Raw genomic sequence first — 20,033 nt, 5'->3', positions numbered from 1 at the left:
AGGCTGAGCCCCTGTCCAAAGATGAGAGACTCCACGTGGGTGACCTGTGCCTCCCAGGGGAGCAGCCCTAAGCCAGTTTAAACCTGACCAAGTTCTGTGGACACAGTAGATTTAGACCTCTCCATGTGCTGTCTACACTGAGTGTGTTTAGACCTGACCATGTGCTGTCTACAGTGAGAACACTTAGATTGACAGGTTCTGCCCACGCTAGGATGTGGGGGCCTGGGTGGAGACCCATCCTCAGTCTTGGAGCTTCAGGGCGATGTGGGGACCTGAGGAAGACCTGGCCTCAGTCCTGGGAAGTTCCACGCCTCTGTCTGAATGTCAGTGCTTAAGTGTTGGGTCTAGAGCTGTGCGGGCTTGTCTGTTAGCAGTGTCTGCTCTGAACATGGTGACCTGGCCTCCCAGGGGTCAGTGCCATGGGAGGGCCCAAGTCCTACCCCTGCAATGGCCACCTTCCCTTGGGGTTGGTGCAGACCCCTCACCTGGGCTACCTCACAATGACTCCCATTCAGCAGCACACACAGGGCGAGGAGGGGGCAGGTTTCCCTGGTAAACTGATTGCTGGGCTCGTGGATCTCCATTTAAGGCCAAAGGGCAGCAGATGAGGCGGCCTTTAGAGTCTCCTTCCCACTTGGCCGAGCCCAGACCTGCGTCTTCGCTTTCAGCTCTGCTGTCCCACGAGTTTTCTCATCACCTCAGTGAGACGAAAGGGCTGAGCCTGCCAGAGTCAAGGTAATGTGTTCAACTTTATCATGAAAGCTTTAAAAGCAGTGAAGATAACCCAGAATCAAGTGAGAAGAGGAGGGGACTGACTTCTCTGGGACAAGTGTTGGGGGAGGAGATGGACCCCGCATTTCTTTCTACGGTCCTAGCAGCTCCCAGGGACCCAGCTCACAACGGGGGCCCACCCAGCACAGCCCTGGTATCAACCAAGGGGATGTGAGCCGAGGCACAGGGTTTGGGGAGGTGGGGTCACTCTCAGGGTGGATGTGGTACCCAGGTAGGGAGGCTGGGGAGTTGGGGTGGAAGTCTCACTCCCCCCACCCCACCCCCCACAGTCCTGGCTCTGCGGTCCTTGAGTTGTGGACTCCAGGCCCCCATTTGAGCGGATTCCTGCAGTGTTTGCTGAGGGGTCAGTTTGGAAGAGCTGACCTTCAGTGTGAAGCTCAGCCTGTTTGCATCTCAAGACCCTGCATTTAGGGATGGCATATGAGGGACAGTGTGTTTGGGGCTCAGATGAACCATGACCTGACTGGCCTTGTGGGTCTCTCTGGTCCCATCTCTTGGACTGAGCCTCATCTGCGTCATCGCTGTCCCCACTGGTGCTCTGGGGACTCTGGCGTCCCTGTTACCCTCATCCTGCAGGTTGGGGAGAGGTTGCTTGCTGGGTGGTCTCTGCTCCTGTGGCAGGAAGGACCCTGCAGGGGGGACCACGGAGTGTGGGCTCTGATCCCAAGAGCATGGGGCCCACATAGCACACAGCATCAGGGCTATGACAAGTGTGTGGGCTGTCTCATCACACAGAGTGTTCCCAAGACTCCACGAAGGTGGCGTGATGGGAGGCCTGGGACCCCAGAGGCCATGTTCCTGTCCGGAAGCTCAGGCAGCACATCCACCCTGGACTCCAGATTCACCCCGCGTCTCTGCCATCTCCCTCTGTCATGTCTTGAACCCAGGAAAACAACGTGAACTGATCATTTTCCACAATATAGGCCTGGTCATGTCAGAATCAGGGCCTCTAATTTAGGCGTCCTGGAATAGGAGCTGTTTTGGGGCCTAAAGAGGGAACAGCTAATGAGTTAAAATATTTTCAGGTGAAATTAATATTCAATGATTAGATTACTGGAATAGGAGCTGTTTTTAGGCCTAAAGAGGGAACAGCTAATGACTGCAAAACATTTTCAGGTGAAATTAATATTCAATGATTAGATTACTGGAATAGGAGCTGTTTTAGGCCTAAAGAGGGAACAGCTAATGACTGCAAAACATTTTCAGGTGAAATTAATATTCAATGATTAGATTACTGGAATAGGAGCTGTTTTAGGCCTAAAGAGGGAACAGCTAATGACTGCAAAACATTTTCAGGTGAAATTAATATTCAATGATTCTATTACTCAGCTGTTGACTTCTATTAGTCATAATTCTCCTGGTTTTAGATCTGCTGTAGAGGTTTAAATCTTCCCCATCTGTGTATTTGTAGCTTCAGGGTCATTGATGACCTGTGGTTTTTAGGGAGGAGTGACTGATTTCATGTATCATGTAGAGGACTGGCAATGCGGATGGGAAGTTAAGATTAGAACAGTGGGCGAAACGGGATCAGCAGCGTCTCTGGAGCAATGGGAAGCGGTTTCCATCCCCAGCCCAGCACAGTGGGTTAAGAACCCAGCATTGCCACAGCTGCAGCATAGGTTGCATCTGCAGCTCAGATCTGATCCCTTGCCTGGGAACTCCATGTGTTGCAATGTGGCCAGAAGAAGAAGAAAAAAAATGGATCCCAGATCGTGGTGGATTCTGTAGGTCATAGAAGGTGTCATGAATTTCCTCTCGCTGTAACGGGAAGCCATTAAGGCATTTAAGAGCCAGAGTCACATGATTAGATTGACTTGAGGGGCAGACATAGGCACAATCGTGATGTATCTGTGAAATGTAAGAATTCCGCCCTGACCTGAATAGAAGACGGCCACTAGAAAATCAGGAAAAATGGGGTCATGGTAGATAATGCCACCCAGAAATGGGTTTAGACTTTACATAATTTTTTTTAAAAGTTTAGAACAGCAGCTGGTAAATGGTTCAGATTTTCCTACGTATGCATCTAGTGTATGTGTATGAATCAGTTTCGTTGTCAATATTAGTAAAATAATATAAAAGACAAGAGAACTTATCTAACAATGGATATTTGCTGGGGTTTTGACCAAACCCACCAACAACCTACCTCTGAGCCTGGATAGGCAAGCAGCCTTGGAGCTGCACAGGGTCCAGAAGGTACTCTGGTGCCGTCTCGTGGCCATCTGCTCTGACAGCAACTCTCAGGATTTCCTCCTCTCTCTGCATTGCCCTTGGGCAATATGCCCGTTGGTTTTCCTTCCCCCTCTTTCTTTAAATACCGAGAAGTGCTCCACTAAGTAAGCTGTCTCGCTGAATGTCTTCCAAGACACTGAGGCCAACCTACACCAGAACAATCCATTCACAACCTCAGCTCCAACCCATCATGTCATGACAGCCTTATTCAATTTTTCATGTATTTGTGCACTTATGTTTCTATGAATGTAACTGTGTATGGATGTAATTATTGATTTTCTTGACCTTGGGAACATTATCCATTCATGCCTACCTATCTTTCTTTGTTTCTTCCTTCTTTTCTTTCTCTCTTTCTTTCTTGACCCCAGCTGAAGCATAAGTGTGTTGTCTGCCCATCGACATATTTCAAGGAAGAGAAGTTATCAATCCCACCGCAGGGACAAAGGCAGATCTTTACCCAGGGAGCCAGGAGGGATCTCTGGGAGAGCTTTTCTTTATATCAATCTACCTGCCTTAATTCCCCAGACCTTGCTTTTGATCAGGTCTTCCTACCAGGTGTATAGAGAGAAAAAATGAGGCTCACATGAAAAGAAAGGAACAGAGTTTCAGGAGACCTCTTGAGAGAAAAGGCACAAGATTTAGAGCAGCTGCTCACCAATCCATCCTCCACTCACCTCCCGCAGGCACTTGATCCAGATCACAAACCCCCGCTCAGCCTGGGGTTTCAAAATTGCCAGCTCCGACTTCACAAGCCATGGTATCCTAGTCCAGACTCCTGCCTCTTGAGAAACAACAGGCTGTCTGATCCCATTGAACCTGCCAAGCTTTCTTACCGCTGTGACACCCAGGCAGGCTGCAAATCCACATCCAATGCTGAAAGGGCACCTGTGTCCTCTGCCTGACAGGAGGCATCTTGGCCCAGAGAGTCCCAGGTGCCCTGAAGACAACCCTAAATCTTTTTTTCACTCAAGAGACCTAGTGAAACTTCCCCCTTGCCTTTCCACAGAAGCCTCTGTTTCACTACCACACCAGGCTATGGAGGCCTGACCAAACCCAGGTCTGATGAATTAGGCAAAGTATATTGATATCCAGAAAGTTCTCATGGAGTTCCCTCATGGCTGCCTGGTTAAGAGCTTGTCTCTGTCACTGCTGGGGCTGTGATAGACTGCTTGCTGGGGCTTCAGCCAAATGCATCATTCACCCCTTCTCTGAGCCTGGAGCCTGCAGCCTTGGAGCTGCCCATGGGTCCAGGAGGTACTCTGGCACCATCTTGTGGACATGGGCCCTAACAGCACCTCTCAGGCCTGCCTTCCCCCTGTTGCCTCATCTCTCCTGGGGGCTGCACTGGCCTTGGGCAAGCCTGAGGCTTTGACTTTATATTTCCTTTCCATCTAAGTGCCATGAAGTCCCCTAAGATGTGGGGTATTTCTCTCTCAAAAAAATTCGGAGCACTCAGCCATACTTAACCAAGGCTGTTATGTAAATTCCCTCTGCCGCCCAACCCATTGTGCCATGGGAGCCTTATGTCTTTCTTCAGATATTAATTACCAGTAATAATTATCTCTGGTGTATGAATTCAATGATTTATTGACATCTTTATTTACTTACTTTTTTTTTTGGATCCCCTTGGGGAATGACGACATTGTCTGGCCCAGATTTGAAACCATACCACAGCTGTTACAACTCCAGCCTTGTACTTAAAATCCTCTGCCTCCCCAAGCATAACATCAGGAGAGCCTTTTTTTGTCTTTTTGACATTTCTTGGGCCGCTCCCATGGCATATGGCAATTCCCAGGCTAGGGGTCTAATTGGAACTGTAGCCACTGCTGTGCCACGAGCCACAGCAATGTGGGATCCAAGCCGCCTCTGCAACCTACACCACAGCTCACAATAATGCCAGATCCTTAACCCAGTGAGCGAGGCCAGGGATCAAACCCGCAGCCTCATGGTTCCTAGTCGGATTTGTTAACCACTGAGCCATGATGGGAACTCCCAGGAGAGCCTTTTGTATTGATTTATCTATCAATTCACTTGGCTGCTCTGTAGGATTGTATATATGTAGTTATCGACTTCTTGATCAACTGCTCTTTCTTTTGACTTTTTACTTTTATTTATTCATTTATTGAGGTGCCAACTGTGACACTGGGGACTTGTCTGGCCAGGTTGTGATCTCCAAATGCAGCTCTTATCACAGCCCCAGCAGTGACAGAGACAAGCTCATAACCAGGCAGCCATGAGGGAACTCCATGAGAGCTTTCTCGATATCAATAAACTTTGCCTAATTCATCAGACCTGGGTTTGGTCAGGCCTCCATAGCCTGGTGTGGTAGTGAAACAGAGGCTTCTGTGGAAAGGCAAGGGGGAAGTTTCACTAGGTCTCTTGAATGAAAAAAAGCATAAGGATTAGTACAGCCACCAGCCAAAATACCACCGAATTCCACCATCCATTCATCAGCACCAGCCTATATCCTGATACCTAAACCCGCGACAATCGGGGGCTTGACAATTCCCAGCACGTGAATCAAAACAGAGAGTGTGTGGGTCCCAGCTCCTGCCTCTGAAAGAACAGAAGGCAATCTGAAACCCAGTGAAACCCTCAAGCATTCTAAATGCTCTGCCAACTGACCAGGCTGCAAATCCACATCCAGTGCTGAAGAGACACCTGTTTCCTCTGCCTGACATGAGGCATCTTGGAGCAGAGTCACCAGAGCCTGGAAAGCCATGCCAAACCTCTGACTGCTGGCTGGAGGTTCTACCAAAACCACCATCAACCTCACCTCTGAGCCTGCACTCACAGCCTTGAAGCTGCACAGGGGTCCAGAAGGTACTATGGCTGTGTCTTGGGGACATCTGCTCTAACAGCAACTCTCAGGCTTTCCTCCTCTCTGGCTCAGCAGCCCCCGGGGCTGTATTGGCCTTGGGCAATATGCAGGTCAGCTTCCTTCCCCCTCTTTCTTTATTACTGAGAAGTGCCTGCCAATATGGGCTATATCTCTCTCAAAGTCTTTCAGAGCAGTGAGCCCAACTTAACTCCAATCCTAACCCTAACCCTCTAATCCTAACCCCCAAACCAAAACCCTAAGCCTCTAACCCTAACCTCTCACCCCAAGCCAAACCCTAACACCGAACCTGATCCCAAAGCCCAACCAGAACCCAAACCCTAACCCCAACCCTAAACCCTAACCCTAACCCATCAGGTGCCTATGGTTGTGGGAAATGGGCCTTGCTCCTCAGGTTCTGTACAAAGAGCATGTGGAGTCCTGAGGGTCAAGGTAGACGTGGGGCTGCAGCTCTAGCTCATTTTCTAATTTTATCTGGCTCACGAGTGGGAGACTATTTCAAGAAGATTCTCTCCTCATGAGAGAAATCCTGTAAGAAGGGAGAAGAGGGGAGGTGGGTGGAAACAGGGGCCGGGTACCCTGGTGCATTGGAAGCCTCTGGAAGACCCACTGGAGGGAGGCTGCACGGAGAAACGTCCAGGGGCACAGACCTGCCCAGGAGCTGCTGTTAGTTCAGACACTGCTCTAAGGTGCTCAGGGTCCGCTCTAACAAGGGGGGCTGGGGGAGGGGTCTGCAGTGAGGTCTCTGTATGTGGTTCCTGTGTGCTGGTCGCTGTCAGGGTGCCCGCCCAGGTGAGCTCCATAATCTGTGCAAGGCCTGCCCTCGTGAGCCCCAGGGGCTTCTGGGTTATTGCTCAGGTGAGCTCCATATCCTGGGCAAGGCCTGCCCTTGTGAGCCCCAGGGGCTTCTGGGTTATTGCTCAGGTGAGCTCCATATCCTGGGCAAGGCCTGCCCTTGTGAGCCCCAGGGGCTTCTGGGTTATTGCTCAGGTGAGCTCCATATCCTGGACAAGGCCTGCCCTTTTGAGCCCGGGGTGATGATGGGTTATTGCTCAGGTGAGCTCCATATCCTGGGCAAGGCCTGCCCTTTTGAGCCCGGGGTGATGATGGGTTATTGCTCAGGTGAGCTCCATATCCTGGGAGGAGCCTGCCCTCGTGAGCTCCAGGGGCTTCTGGGTTATTGCTCAGGTGAGCTCCATATCCTGGGCAAGGCCTGCCCTTTTGAGCCCGGGGTGATGATGGGTTATTGCTCAGGTGAGCTCCATATCCTGGGAGGAGCCTGCCCTTGTGAGCTCCAGGGGCTTCTGGGTTATTGCTCAGGTGAGCTCCATATCCTGGACAAGGCCTGCCCTTTTGAGCCCCAGGTGATGATGGGTGATTGCCCAGGTGAGCTCCATATCCTGGGCAAGGCCTGCCCTTGTGAGCCCCGGGTGATGATGGGTGATTGCCCAGGTGAGCTCCATATCCTGGGCAAGGCCTGCCCTTGTGAGCCCCGGGTGATGATGGGTGATTGCCCAGGTGAGCTCCATATCCTGGGCAAGGCCTGCCCTTGTGAGCCCCGGGTGATGATGGGTGATTGCCCAGGTGAGCTCCATATCCTGGGCAAGGCCTGCCCTTGTGAGCCCCGGGTGATGATGGGTGATTGCCCAGGTGAGCTCCATATACAAGGCATGACCTGCCCTCGTGAGCCCCAGGGGCTGCTGGGTTATTGCCAAGGTGAGCTGCATAACCCGGGCAGGGCCTGCCCTCGTGAGCCCTGGGAACTGGAAGGGGCTTGTGAACAAGCATCCTTTGCAGTTGGTACAGAGTTGTTTAGTGTGATTCCTGGGGGCATTGCTGGAATGAAATGAGAACCAGAAAGTGCTGCACGTCCTTGGACCCCCACCCAGACTCATCCAGAGTGACAAGGTCAGTAGGTGGGTGCTGGCCACTGTGCCACATGAGGGAGGCCCCATCAGTACCTCTTGCTTTTTTTCACCTGATGACATGGAGGCTTCCTTAGGACAGAGTGGACAGCCCACCCCAGGCGGGAGCTCCTGGTAACCCTCAGGGGACATGGGAGGGAGAGGCCAGGAGGGAGGGGAGAGGGTGCCCAGGCAGAGCCATGGGCTGGGAGACCAAGGGGGGTCTTTCTGGGTCTGAGCTGGGAGTGGACGAGCAGGTGGTGAGTGCAATCTTCTCACATGAGCCTAAACCCACTTCAGGGGGAAATGCCTGCTGCGTGACCCCAACACAGGATTGTAAGGCAAAGTCCATCAAAGAAAGGATTTGAAGGATGAACCCCACTGAAGGGAAGGCTCACAAAATGAATCCTCCTAAGCGGAGGCCTGTGAGCTGGTCCCCTCAGAGGAGGGCCGTGGAAACTGCCATGGCAGGTAATCCCCCTGAGGGGGCAGCGGGTGCGCTTCTGCTGGTCACTGTGCACAGCACAGGCCTGGCCCTGCGGACATCAGGACCTGTCATCTAGGTGTCCTCGGGTAGCCTCTGTTTATAAGCATAAAGGGGGGATCAGCACGAGTGTAAAACATTTTCAGAGGAAACGAATATTTGATGACTGCGGACCTTGGTTGTTGATTTCTTTCAGTCATAATCCTCCTGGTTTTAGATCTGATGTGGGTATCATAGAGGAGTCAAAATTTAAGTTTTCACAATCTGTATTTGTGGCTTCAGTATCATTGATGAGGGATAGTGTAATGGCTAGGGAAGAATTATTGATTTGTGTGTCATGTAAAGAATTCGCAATGATGATAGGACAGTTAAGATTATAATGGCGGCTTAGCAAATGGTTCAAGTTGCCCTACTTGTGCATCTAGTGTATGTATTTGGGTCATTTTAGTTGTCAGCAGGATGGATGATCTGGCGGGGACCTGGGATAGTGGAATTGGGCCACTTCTGCTCCTCCCTTGTGGGAGCCTGGGCTGACTTCTGAGTCCTGACCACGGCCAGAGAAATTGGTAATGTTTTTGTTTTGCATGTTGAAATGCTTAATGACAAGCATTTTGTGCAGTTCGCTGATGCAGGTGAAATGTGGAGCCTTATGTTGATTTATTCTCCAAGAAACAGACATCCCACTCCCACCAAGGGGTAAATCCCTGTCCAGAGGTGAAAGACCCCACCTGTGTGACATGTGACCCACAGAAGAGCAGCCCCAAACTACTTTAAAACTGAGTAGTCCACATGGTAGATTTAGCCCTCTCCGTGCCCTGTCTACACTGTGCGTTTTTAGACATGACCAAGTTCGGCCCACACTAGGATGTGGGGTCCTGGGTAGAGACCCAGCTTCAGTCCTGAGAGCTTTGAGGGGGACATGGGGTCGTGGGTAGAGACCCAGACTGGCCGCAGTCCTGGGAAGGTCTGTGCCTCTGTCCAAATGTCTGTGCTTAGATGTCAGATCTGGAGCTGAGCTGGACTTGTCTGGTCACAGCCTCTGCTCTAAGGCTGGTTCTCTACCTTGCCTGGGGGTCATAGCTACAGGGGCAGAGGGAGCCTAGTCCTTACCCCTGCAGGTTCACCTTCCCTGGGGCTGGTGGAGGCGCCTCAGGTGAGCTCCCTCATAATTAAACCAATTCACCAGGGAACTCCTGCTGTGGCGCAGTGGGTTCATGATCTGACTGCAGGGAGTTCCCATTGTGGCTCAGTGGAAATGAACCTGATTAGTATCCATGAGGATGCAGGTTCAATCCCTGGCCCCACTCAGGGGGTTAAGGATCCAGCACGGGCCTGAGCTGTGGTGTATGTTACTGATGTGGCTTGGATTTGGCATTGCTGCGGCTGTGGCATAGGCTGGCAGCCATAGCACCAATCGATCCCTAGCCTAGGAACTTCCATATGCTGCATGTGTGGCCCTCAAAAAAAAAAGAGTACGCAGCAGCTCTGGTCTCTGTGGTGGTGCAGGTTCAATCCCCAGCCTGGCACAGTGGATTAAAGGATCTGGCATTGCTGCAGCTGCAACATAAGCCTAAGCTGCAGCTTGTATTCAATCACTGGCCCGGGAACTTCCATATACTGTGGGTGCAGCCATTAAAAAAAATAAACAGGATTCACAGGGTGAGGAGGGAGGCGGGTTTGCCTGGTGAGTTGATTGCTGGGCACGTGGGTCTGGGTGTAAGGCCAACTAGCAGCAGGGGAAGTTGCCTCTGAGGTCTCCTTCTAGTTGCTTATCCTTGCTCAGCAGCACCCAGTCCTGCACCTCCTGTGTCAGTCTTGCCTTCCAGGGAGTTGTCTCAGCACTTCAGCAAGACAAAGAAATGGCTGAGCCTGCTAGAACCAAGGTATTGTGCTCAACTTTAGCATAAATGGCTAAAAGCAATTAAAATAGCCCAGAACCAAGGGGAAAAGAGGTGGAGACTGACTTCTCTGGGACAAACTGAAAAGAGGGGAGGAGGCAGACCCTACACTCCTTCTGCTGTCCTAGCAGGTCCCAGGACCTGACTCATTCCCATGTTGGGGGCCCACTCAGCACAGCCCTAGCGTCCTGGCCAAGGGGACCTGTGACCCCAGGTGCAGGGTCTGGAGAGGTGAGGTCACCCTGGTGCTGGGTCTGGGGATTGTGTGGGTCTCACCCCATCCGTGTGGGTCAGGCTCTGGTTCAGGGGAGACCCCATGTCTTCCTCCAGTGTTTCTTGTCCTCCCTGAAGTTTCAAATATCTGAATTGAGGGTGTTGCTCTGAGGAACCTGTGGTCCCCTTTGTTCTCTTTCTCTTGCCATATCAAATGAGGACAAGCACCTTGAGTGGTTGTGGCTCAAATTTCGGCTGAGTGACAACCCTTGGTGTTATCCTGCTGATATCATAGTCTATCACATGTCCAACCCATTCGTGTCACTGCTGCCTGGGTTCCCCGGACGGAGCTCCAGGAGCACGGACTAGCCCCCCTAAGAATGATCCCCATGTGCCACATGAAAGTACCATGAGGGCCTCCTTGGTGGGGGACAGTGCTTGGGCCTCCCATGTTTGTGATAAAGAGGATTCAAATTGGAATCTGAGTAAGACATCAGGGGTTTCTTTGTTTTGTTTTAGCTTTTAAGGGCCGCACCTGCAGCATATGGAGGTTCCCAGGCTAGGGGTGGAATCAGAGCTGCCGCAGCCGGCCTACATGACAGCCCCAGCAATGCCTGTTCATGAACCCACTGAGCGAGGCCTGGGATTGAACCTGCACTCTCATGGACACTAGTCACGTTCACAGCCACTGAGCCCTGACAGGAGCTCCCAAGGCATCATTTCTAAATGTAAGTGAACTGTAGCACACGTCACACCCTCATCACCATTTTAAGTTCACGTTTTTAAGGCATCAGGTACACTCACCTTTTTGTGGAGCCCTCACACTATCCATAGAATAGTTCAGCTTTTAAACCCGAGGTTCCACAACCATGAAAGTCTCACTCCCCACCCCCTCTGGCAGCCCCAACACCACGGGCCACTTCTGTCCACGAGTTGTCACCTTCAGGGCTCCCATTAGAACAGAATCCTCTGCTGTTTGCTGACAGGTCAACTGCTTGCCAGGTGGTCTCTGTCCTGAGGCAGGAAGGACCCTGCAGGGGGGACACGCAGAGGATGGGGTGTGATACCAAGAGCATGGAGTTCACACAGGACCCAGTGTCTTGGAGTTCCCGTCGTGGCGCAGTGGTTAACGAATCTGACTAGGAACCATGAGGTTGCGGGTTCGGTCCCTGCCCTTGCTCAGTGGGTTAACGATCCGGCGTTGCCGTGAGCTGTGGTGTAGATCGCAGACGCGGCTCGGTTCCCGTGTTGCTGTGGCTCTGGCGTAGGCCGGTGGCTACAGCTCCGATTCGACCCCTAGCCTGGGAACCTCCATATGCTGCGGGAGCGGCCCAAGAAATAGCAACAACAACAACCAAAAAAAAAAAAAAAAAAAAAGGACACAGTGTCAGCGTCATGACACTTTCTCAGGCCACCTTGTCACCCACAGGGAATGTTCCCATTACCCAACTCAGAAGGGCATTGGGGGTGGCCTGGGGCCCCGGAGGCCCCGTTCCTTTCCTGGACTTCAGAAGGCATGTTCACCATGGGCTCTGGATTCACCCACCTCTCCGCTGTCACCCTCTGTCCCATCTTGAACATGAAAACGACTTCTACTGAGCACTGGCCTGGTCGATATCAGGGTCCTTTAACTTAGGCATCCTGTTATGGCAGCTCTTTTCAGGCCTGAGGAGGGAACAGTTCATGCATGTAAAGCATTTTCAGAGGAAATTAATATTTGATGACTATTTATACTGCTCAATTGCTGACTTCTGTTAGTCATAATACTTCTGGTTTTAGATCTGATGTGGGGGTTACAAAGGAGCAAAATTTATACCCTTACAATCTGTGTATTCATAGATTCAGTATCACTGATGACCTGTAGTTTTTATGTTTAGGGAAGGATTACTGATTTCATGTATCATGTACAGGACTTACAATGATAATAGGGCAATTAAGAGTAGAATGGTGGGAGTTCCTTCTGTGGGGCAATGGGATTGGTGGCATTTCTGCAGTGCAGGTTAGATCCCCTGCCCAGCATAGTGGTTAAAGGATCTGGTGTTTTCACAGCTGTGATGTAGGTTGCAGTTGTGGCCTACAGATTTGATCCCTGGCCCTGGAACTGCATATGCCGTGGGGAGGCTGAAAAAGAAAAAAATTTGAGGATGTTGGCTGGTAAATGGTTCATATTATCTACTTGTGCATCTAATGTACATGTATGAATCCATTCAGTTGTCAATATTAGTGAAATAATATAGAAAACTAGAGAGGTTACCCAAAAATAATTACTTTTTGGCCCCACCAGTGGCATGTGGAAGTTCCTGGATCAGGGATAGAACCCACAACGCAGAAGCAACCCACGCCACTGCAGCAGCAACGCCAGATCATTAGCCCACTCTGTCACAAGGGAACTCCCCAAAGTGTCTACCAATGTGTGGTCATGAAAAATTTATTCCACATTAGATGATGTTGCCTCTTGAGAGCCTGTGTGGAATGGATATGCAGGATTTTTGCCTATGATTTAGTTTTGACAAAGTTATGCACTTTTTACACGAAATCACACTCGTGGAGAAAGACGCAACAGTCATGGTGTTGGCTGACACCATTGACAAGGATTCCGTTCCTTCCTTCTTTCCTTTTATTTATTTATTGATTTAGGCCACCCTCACAGCATGTGGAAGTTCCTGGACAGGGTTGAATCTGCACCACAAGCCACAGCAGTGACAATGCCAGATTCTCAACCTCCTGAGCCCCAGAGGAACTCCCTCTTCGCTCCTTATTGTAAATGTACATAGGTGGGCTCTTCAAACCTCTGACGTGGAGAATGTAACCACTCTAGATTAGCAGTAGGAGTTTCCACTGAAGAAACTTCTCCCTGGGATGCAAATACCTCTCAAAGTATGGAGATAAGTACCCTTACTGCTGTTACTGAGTGAGTGAGCCTAGAGGGGAAGCATTTCATGTTGTGTGTGTGTCAGGGGAGTTGGAGTCATGTCATGACATCCCTGAAAGGCCAAGAAAGTGCTGTGGGAAGAAGGTCCTATTTACTCCTACAAATGACATTGTGAAGTGAAATTCGGCTCATGTTTAGCTAAGCATATATCTGAGAATGGTGAAAATCAGCATATGGAGCCTCCTATAATAGCGAAGATGGCTCCACTGACATTACATAATGGAAGTGTGCTACTACGTCATACGTAGAACAATGGCCCTGAACGCACTGGCTAAGATAATTCCTGTCAAACCACCTGTTATAAAAAGAAAAAGCCTAAAGCTCACAAGGTAGTGGGAGATCATGTTCTACTCCCTCTCTGAAGAGCTACTAATCAGCTGAATATCTTTACTCCTGTAAGAATAGCAATAGTTACGGCAGCTGATGTAAAGTAAGCTCATGGGCTGACATCTCTCCCTATGGCAAATGTATGATGGCCCCACAAGACAGGCCCTAAAAAACCAATGGACATGATTCAAGCCATTCCCATATATCTGAAAGGTTGGTTTTGTCCTAAATAGTATGTAATGATATGTGAGACTAGTCCAAACCCTGGTAGGCTATGAATATAGACTTCAGGGTGACCAGAGAATCAAAATACATGTTGGGATAGGATTGGGTCTCCTCCTGCAGGGTCAAAGAAAGTAGTAGTGTTTCTATTTTGATCTACAGTATGGTAATTCTGGCTGCTAGGACTGAAAGTGATAATTATAGTAATATGGCTATAATTGGGGCAGATCAAACAAATAATGGTGTTTGGTATTGGAATAATGGCTGGTGGTTTCATATTAAAGATTGTAGTCATAAAAGTAATAGCATCGAGATTTGAGGAAACATCTGCTAAAAGCGAGGAGAAAATGGTTGGGTCTACAGAGGCTTCTGTATGTCCCATATTTCTGGCTTCAGGTGGATGTATGTTTCAACCAGTACAGAACCAGCTCTACTACTGATGATATGAGTAGGAGTAGGAATGAGGGAGAAGTAGTCAAAAGCTAGTATTATTTATTTGGGGAAATGCTACATCAGACGCCCCAGGTATTTGTGGGACAAGACAATTTCCAAAACCTCCAATCATAATGGGTAAAACAATAAAGAAAAGCATTAAAAATGCAGGGGCTGCCATGACTACATTATAGATTGAGTCATCTCCAAGTAGGCTCCAGATTAGCTTAGCTGAGCATGGATTAATAGACTTAAGGTGTTGCCTACTGTTCCAGCTCAGGCACCAAACAGTACAATGACAATACACTTGTGATTCGTTGAAAAGAGCAGTTGATGAACACAGGCAAAACGGCTGAGCAAGCATTAGACTAGAAATCAAATGAAAGAGCGTGAGTCCTCTTTTTGCTGAATCTTGTGATGAATCAACAAACTTAACTGCAAATTCAAAGAAGCCTCAATTCTTCAGGTGCTTTTCCAGATTTTTCTTTGTTCTCAAAGGTGAGAGTGTATTTACCTGTTAACTAAAATTTCCTGGGGTGGAAACCCATCTTCAAGTGTTTTGTAATCCTTATTTTCAGGAATTAAGTACATTGTACCTGCTTAGAATTTTGAAAGCTCTTGGTCTAAACCAACCTAAACTCCTAGCCCATTACTGGTAGAATGGGTGTTAAGGCCAGTGATGGTGTGGATATGACAGTCAGTGATGATAGAAAGGTGATTTGCTTTGTGTGAGTGAATTGTTGTTTTAAGTTTACTGATGGGAATATAGTTATTTGGAGAATGATAGACACAAATAGAAATACATGCTGAGTCGTTCTCTGATAGGTAGACTGATGTTATCATTTTTGTTCTCTCTCTTTTTTTTTTTTTTTTGTCTTTTTGCCTTTTCTAGGGCTGCTCCCATAGCATATGGGGGTTCCCAGGCTAGGGGTCTAATTGGAGCTGTTGCCGCCGGCCTACACCAGAGCCACAGCCACTCGGGATCTGAGCCACATCTGCAACCTACACCACAGCTCACGGCAACGCCAGATCGTTAACCCACTGAGCAAGGGCAGGGACCAAACCCACAACCTCATGGTTCCTAGTCGGATTCGTTAACCACTGAGCCACGACGGGAACTCCTCATTTTTGTTATCTCTCGCGTAAGTATTCACTTGGGTAAAAACCCTCGTGGTGGGAGCCTTCCTGATGATGCTCTAATTACGAAGCTGAGGGTTGTGATGGGAGGTGTGTTGTTACTCGTGTGTGATAATGATGCTGTTGTGGCGCATAATCTGTGCATCATTGGTAAGAAGACTGTTACTATAGAAACCATTGCATTAGGATGGTTATGGTTGGATTATGCATCATAGTATCTGTTACTCATTCTCTATGGGCAGTCGATGAGGAGCCCATGATTCTTGTAGTTGAACTTGCTTGAGTTCCCTGCAGCCTCCAGTTACGATTCATAGTACAGCTGTAACCAACGGTACGATGATGGGTGGTGAGATGTGGATCCAAGTCTGTCGCATTAACAGCATCAGGCCTACTGCTCGTAGACTGCTTTGAGTTATTTCAGGCACTCAGAAATAAAACAAGGAAGATCCTAATTTTAGGACAAAAGCTATTATTTTGATGGTGGGTGCTGTTGGACTAAAGGTTTTTATAATTTATGGTGTTCACTGGCCAGGGTATATTGGATTAGCAGTAACAGCCGTCATAAGCAGTATTGATGTGGATTGTTTCAGAAAATATCTGTTGGATGCTTCTACAGCTTAGGGTTTAATTTTTTATTAGAAGGAGGATAGTGTTGACCAGTATGAGCCTGTTACTACAATTATGCTCCCGAGATGGTGGTCAGTAAAATGACAGCACAAACAACGTGGTTTATTAGTGCACGAAGACATAACACAACATGTCTAGAACATCTTGGGTGTCTGGGCCCAGTAGCTCACTTAGTGGACCTGCTGTAGCATGTGGTGTAACGTGGTGACAAGGAGCATGTAAAGCTCTTAACAGCAGCTCAATTCCTGCAATTCTAGGAAACGTCTATTATTCACTCTCAACTCTTTTGTCAGACATATGTCTCATGTTTGTGGGGGGATGTCTGATGTGAAGATATGTAGTGAAACTGCTCACATACTTTGGTACACTTCTCATAATGTTAACAGTAAAAAAAATTTATAATAGATGTATATGTTGATCGTATCAATATTATGGGTAGGATGCTCAAATTCATAGAAAGGAGATTGTTAGGAGTGTTTTAATGATGACATTGGCTGTACACAATTCTGGCTTATAGGGGTTGTGAAATGCTCCTAAAATAGGATTGTTGTGAAAATGATGAGAATGATACTGACATACTCTCCAGGAAGAACAGCGTGAATGTGCCTGCTGCATTTTCTACATTGAAACTAAATAGAGCTTTTAATTCCACCTCCGTTAAATCAAATGGGGCTCCACCGGATTTCTCCTTTAATAATCAAATTCTGGGCAGGGGTCAGGATGGGAAAATTAGTCATGGGTGTTTTTGTGTAATAATTACTGGCAAACGTGTAAATGGTCCATTTAGCAGCAGGGCTGATAAGAGAACAATAGCTTGTGTTTCTTCATATGAGATTTCTACTGCCCAGAGTTCCAGGTGTGTGTGTGTTCTGAATCTGAAACTCATCCAGCTCAGAGGATTGAATACACTGTGAGGCTTCATACAACTAATATAAACAGTACGCCTAGGTTTATATTAATTAGTGGATAGGGCATGGGAAGAGGAACTCATTATGTGACAGCCAGGGTTAAGGCGAGCACTGGTGCTAAAATATATACCTTGATGATGGTAGGATGGCCATTGTGGTTCTTTAATACATAATTGGACTGCATCAGGAATGTGTTACAATAATCCATAGGAGCTGATGTTGTTTGGCTCTCTCCAGGTTTGTAGATAGCCTAGATTTTTAATTCGGTTACTGTAAGGAATGCTATAGCAAGTAAAACTGGGTAGTGAAAGAATGCCTATTATAAGCATATTCTTAGGATTGTGGTTCTTTAATACATAATTGGGCTGCATCAGGAATGTGTTACAATAATCCATAGGAGCTGATGTTGTTTGGCTCTCTCCAGGTTTGTAGATAGCCTAGATTTTTAATTCGGTTACTGTAAGGAATGCTATAGCAAGTAAAATTGGGTAATTAGTGAAAGAATGCCTATTATAAGTATATCCTTAGGAAGAGGACTTGAACCACTGTGGATAGAACTTCAAGTTTTATACAGTTGCCGGGCTCTGCAAACCCTAACACACCCTGTTCTGCATTGGAGTATGTATAAATCAACTGAATGTAGATTACATCATCATTTAGTTTGAAGGCATTTTGAAAATTAGGTCTTACATCTCTTGTCCTTTCACAGTGGGAGAAATCTATGACAGATAGAGCGACCAGGACCACTCCAGTCTAACACGTAGGACTCCAGTCATTGAGCAAACAGACCATTATACCCAGTTACGCCACTGGGATGTCCTGATCCAGCATCAATGTCGTTACTCTGTCGAATTCTAGAATAAGATTGCACTGTTACCCTAAACGTTATTCTCCAAGGTCACCCCAACCAAAATTGTGAGTCCAGTAAAAACTATGTTATTCTTTAAAGTTCAGTTATTGGAGTTTTTATTGATTAATTAATTAATTAGCCCACTGAGCCACAGCAGGAACTCCTTATTTCCCCTTTTATGTTTGGTACTTGTTAATAGGTTATGAAAACTGTTCTCTATTTGCGGAGGGTGGTGGGCAGTGTGTCTGTGCTTCATGACTTGATTCAACTAAGCACTTTATTCTTAATTTTCTACTAAATCTTCCTTCAGTTGTTTATTTCATAAAAACTTTTGTATAAATTACTTAATGCTTTTGAGGTAGAAAACATACCCCCTTCTTCCCTCCTATAGGTTACAACTTCATCTGAGATTTTTATGTCTGATAATTATGCTCATTGTTTTTTTGGTTGGTTTTTTTTTTTGTCTTTTTGTCATTTCTTGGGCCGCTTTCATGGCATATGGAGGTTCCCAGGATAGGGGTCGAATCGGAGCTGTAGCCGCCAGCCTACACCAGAGCCACAGCAACACAGGATCTGAGCCACGTCTGCAACCTACACCACAGCTCATGGCAATGCCAGATCCTTAACCTGAGCAAGGCCAGGGATCGAACCCGCAACCTCATGGTTCCTAGTCGGATTTGTTAACCACTGAGCCATGATGGGAACTCCTGCTCTTTGTTCTTTACCAGCGTTTTCTGAGGATGTCTAATTTTTTTTTTTTTTTTGTCTTTTTGCTATTTCTTGGGCTGCTCCCGCAGCATGTGGAGGTTCCCAGGATAGGGGTCTAATCGGAGCTGTAGCCACCGGCCTACGCCAGAGCCACAGCAACGCGGGATCCGAGCCGCGTCTGCAACCTACACCACAGCTCACGGCAACGCCAGATCGTTAACCCACTGAGCAAGGGCAGGGACCGAACCCGCAACCTCACGGTTCCTAGTCGGATTCGTTAACCACTGCGCCACGACGGGAACTCCGGATGTCTAATTTTATTAGAAATTAATAGACTGGGACAAGACCCATATGTATATGGAGCTAGTAAGTTCATCTAGTCACTTATAGTGCCTCACATTAAATATGAAACTACTTCAACAGGTTGAATAGAACTTTATACATATAAGATTTATGCATTTACGTGACATTAGTATTCAGTGTAGTAGTCTGTTAAAATTGACATTGATATATTTAATATATTTTCTTTTGGAGATTATTAAAATGTACTTTATTTTGTTTGAGGTACACGACAGCTAGGGGGGACATCATTTTGTTTAAGCCTTATATATCTAATTGATTTGTATTATTAGCAGGCTCTGTTGTAGTTATACTAACTTTCTGTCACTGAAGTAGTGGCAATATCTTTGTTAGATTGGTTAGTTGACTCTTATGCAGTCACACGCTTTGCCTTGTTGGGGGGTTTGGCCAGGCAATAATGGCATATGAAGTATGAGATTGAGTGGGAGGTAGGAGGATTTGATTAGGGAAGCTATTTACCTGATAAGCCTGTGAGTGTGTGTAATTACTCTATGTCCTGTGACCATTCACTCAATAACACATTATGGTTTATCATGTTGGTAAATACTATACAATTTAATCCCAGCTACAAGTTGCTTGACTGTGATAAGGCATCTGATGGCCACAGCTGAGTCACAGCCTCCTCCATAATTAAAAATACCAAATGCATAGAGCCAGTTACATGTGAACACAAGCTGATATGATAGTCCACTGGGATGTCTTACTTAAGGAGAAAAAGTGGGCAGTTAAGGGTAAAAATGGCCCTAAAATAAGTACCAAATGCAAGATATAATTCCTTTGGAGTTTCCTGGTGGCCTAGTGGTTAAGGACTGGTATTGTCACTGCTGTGGCTTGGGGATGACCCCTGGCCCTGGAACTTCAGCATGCCGCAGGTATGGACAGATGGATGGATGGATAAATCATTTATAGAAATCCCCATGATTCTTGGGCCCTGAACTAGGAGAGAGGCACATTTGTGGGCAGGTTGATGATTTATCAAGGCTTTCTGACTATGTTCTGGTTGTTGGTTATGATAAGCATGTTGACTGGAAAATGTTTGGATATAATGTGATATGTAGAATTAATAAATATAGTCCTATACACTATCAATCACTTCAGTTACCCCATGAATGTTCTCTAGTGACTGGAATCTAATCAGGATTGAACTGTCTTTTGTTTTGTAGCACCTGCA

At 47.5% G+C, this 20,033-nt stretch overlaps 1 long non-coding RNA gene across 9 annotated transcripts in view; it reads left to right on the top strand.

Annotated features, from left to right (window-relative positions):
• The first annotated feature begins 611 nt into the window (after positions 1-611).
• Positions 612-20,033, top strand: part of LOC146395432 (uncharacterized) — a 56,292-nt gene continuing 36,870 nt past the window's right edge. For 6 of the 9 annotated variants that reach the window (XR_014832969.1, XR_014832968.1, XR_014832965.1 and 3 more), the window contains exon 1: positions 612-735. This is a non-coding gene — a long non-coding RNA (uncharacterized LOC146395432). Of the gene's footprint in view, positions 736-7,611; positions 7,769-20,033 lie in introns of those variants that run through there. The other 3 variants (XR_014832970.1, XR_014832966.1, XR_014832963.1) reach the window with 1 other exon arrangement.

This window comes from Sus scrofa, chromosome 17, assembly GCF_054392235.1.
Source record: "Sus scrofa isolate SSC_HxYL_T2T_F1_AM1 chromosome 17, Sscrofa_HxYL_maternal_Yorkshire_Landrace_v2.0, whole genome shotgun sequence".
In the NCBI taxonomy this organism is placed as follows: Eukaryota; Metazoa; Chordata; class Mammalia; order Artiodactyla; family Suidae; genus Sus; species Sus scrofa.
Note: the sequence above shows the minus strand (reverse complement) of the source record. Positions and strands in the feature narration are given on the sequence as shown.